Below are 2,753 nucleotides of genomic sequence, written 5' to 3' on the forward strand. Positions count from 1 at the left end.
ACTTAAGCTTCGGGTTTCCAGCCTTCAAATAGTTAAGTGACTTCCTGCAAACGCTACAGTCCCAGCAACCAGCCTTCCAATCAAAAGTAAGTTGGTTGATGTCACTGGCATTGCCTCGGCCAATCAGAAGGGCGTTCCGAAAGCAAGCGCTCGACACTTGTAAACCTGCGGAGCTGTGGTGAAATCGGACAGATCTTTACATTTTGTGTTGCTGGTGGTGGGAGGACGGGGTGATCAATAAATGCAGTGTGAATCTATAATTTTAAACATAGCCTCAGTATGGCAGGCCGCATTGTCCAAGGACAAACTCTGAAGAGACAGCATCGGTTCGTCCTTGTTTGGATTGCAGCACTTTGGAGATGGTTAAAAGTTCTTCCACCCCACACATATACTATGAGAAATTCATCGAAAAAAATTCACAGCTAACAAAACATCTTGTTCCAGAATCTTGCACAGATCCACCATTTCTTGGTATTTGCTATACCCCAATGTTCCTACTGCCCCAAGTGCTATCTTAAACTAAGAAAACCCAGCGAAAACTCTCATTTACATAACTTTAAAAACCCTTTTCAGGGACGCCTCCCAATTCCTGCCGGGCACATTTCCTCCCCTTGCTTTGCAAATGCTTGGAGAACAATACTTTTCTACCTTATCAGGTAGATAATAGCAGGACTCAATAGAAACCACAGGGTTCCTGATTCCAGTCTGCTATAGAAGAACCAAGCCCCTGTGAAATATTAACTAATTTAATAGATTCTTAAGAACTGGAATCAGCCAGACATCCTTACCAACTGACTCTTGTGGCATTACTTGATCAACAATTAGTGTAGGTTTGTCATAAATGCTAGGGTTGTTTTCCTGATAGCTGAGCAAAGAATCTAAGGCCAGTAGTCCTAGCAGGGGAATACGGTCAAGGGCACTGCTGATTCAAAATCCATCCACTTATCCTGAGTATGAAATATGAAAAGCTCTTGTTTCTGTGAGATGCTTATTTCACAATATCTAACCCTGAGCCGGGCGGTGGTGGCGCACGGCTTTAATCCCAGCACTCGGGAGGCAGAGGCAGGCGGATCTCTGTGAGTTCGAGGCCAGCCTGGTCTACAGAGCGAGTTCCAGGACAGCCTCCAAAACAATACAGAGAAACCCTGTCTCGAAAAAACAAAAACAAAAAAACAAAAAACAAAAAAAACCAAAACAATATCTAACCCTGCCACCCACTAGTGATTAACCTTTAACGCTTGGGATGCTTACATAGTGTTCTTCTGGGTCTCAGATGAATCCTGCCAGTTTGAAGGTTAGAGTAGATGGTTTTGACTTTTAAAGTGATACAGGAAAGACACCACACAAGGTCATTTCCCAGGAAAGGAACAGGTAGAAAGTAGGGCTGATCTCTGGAGAATTACCATCACGATCACATCAGTATCCAACCCCAGGGAGCATGCAACCTCTGCTCTGTGCCAGGCCTAGGCCCAAACACCCTCATGGACCCTTGTAGTAACCATGGGAGGTAAGTAGAAATATAGCACACTATGTAATGGGAAGTCATCTTGGATTTTTTTTCTTTTTGCATTCTGAAAACCTTAACATTAGGAAAGAATTCACAGAAGTTGGCTTTGATGGTGTACACTTGAACTTTCAAACTTAGAGGACAGAGCATTTGAGGAGGCCAGCCTGGGGGTAGCCTGGGCTACAGAGTGAGATCCTGTCTCAGAAAGAAAGAAAGGAAAAGAAGGAAGAAAGAAAGGGAAAAAGGGAGGAGGAGGGATTGATTCTGCTTAATTCATGGTCATTTTTTCTAGAATAAACTCTGTCCCTAGGATACATGATTGGAATTTGTAAGTCAGCTTGCCCCCTGGGGCACAGTACAGATAACCAGTGGATCTGTCCAGGAGCCCCGTGATCAAGGCCTCCCAGACCTGTGTTTCCCCTGTCTCTGACCTAGGTCTGCAGTATTATCCTCAGAAAGAAAAAAAAACAAAGCCTGCATCTTTCCTTAAAGATTATGATTCTGAATTTGAATATAGTAACCTCGTTTTTTTTTTTTCTATATGTAGACTTTAACTTCCCTTACTTCTTGTGGCCTTCTCTTTGGTGCCCTTTAAAACTTCATGTGGTTTGGACTGAGTCTTCCGATATCGTCGATTCAGTTATAAAGATTCCATCATGTGAATTTCTCTTACAGATGTGCAAACAAATTGCCACTTGATTTAGAGAATGGCCTGAAATCCAGCAATTCTAGCTAGCACTGCACACCATGATCTCCTTTCCCAGCCATTCAGCCTCAGACAGTTTTGTTCTTGGCAGCAAGATAGGCATGAGGACAGAAATACAAAGGGAGTCTGTCCTAGATGAGCGCTACATGTTAAAAAACATACATGTGTTTGATGACATATAGCACAAGAGATAATAATTCCTATGTCATGAGTTTTCCTTTGTATTTTTCAACAATATTTTCCTTGCTGTGTTGGAATGTACTATAATAGTTTTATGATTAAAACCAGCTCATGTTATTTAGCCAGCATGTGGTTGTCTCAATTAAATTTTGGCAAATTACTCCGTTAATATTATGCCACATAAATATAACAGGTTTGCTTTCCTAAGTTAGTCTTCATTACATTTCTACTCCAAATACCCCCACCCAGAGGAACACTAGAATTTGAAGACTGTAATTGCTTTTAGTTTATATTGTTTACCTCTCCACATTCTCCCTAAGCTTATGTTTTATTACCCAAATTTTCAAGGCTATGGCTTGA

Source organism: Mesocricetus auratus, unplaced genomic scaffold (genome assembly GCF_017639785.1).
Source record: "Mesocricetus auratus isolate SY011 unplaced genomic scaffold, BCM_Maur_2.0 Super-Scaffold_4256, whole genome shotgun sequence".
Lineage (NCBI taxonomy): Eukaryota > Metazoa > Chordata > Mammalia > Rodentia > Cricetidae > Mesocricetus > Mesocricetus auratus.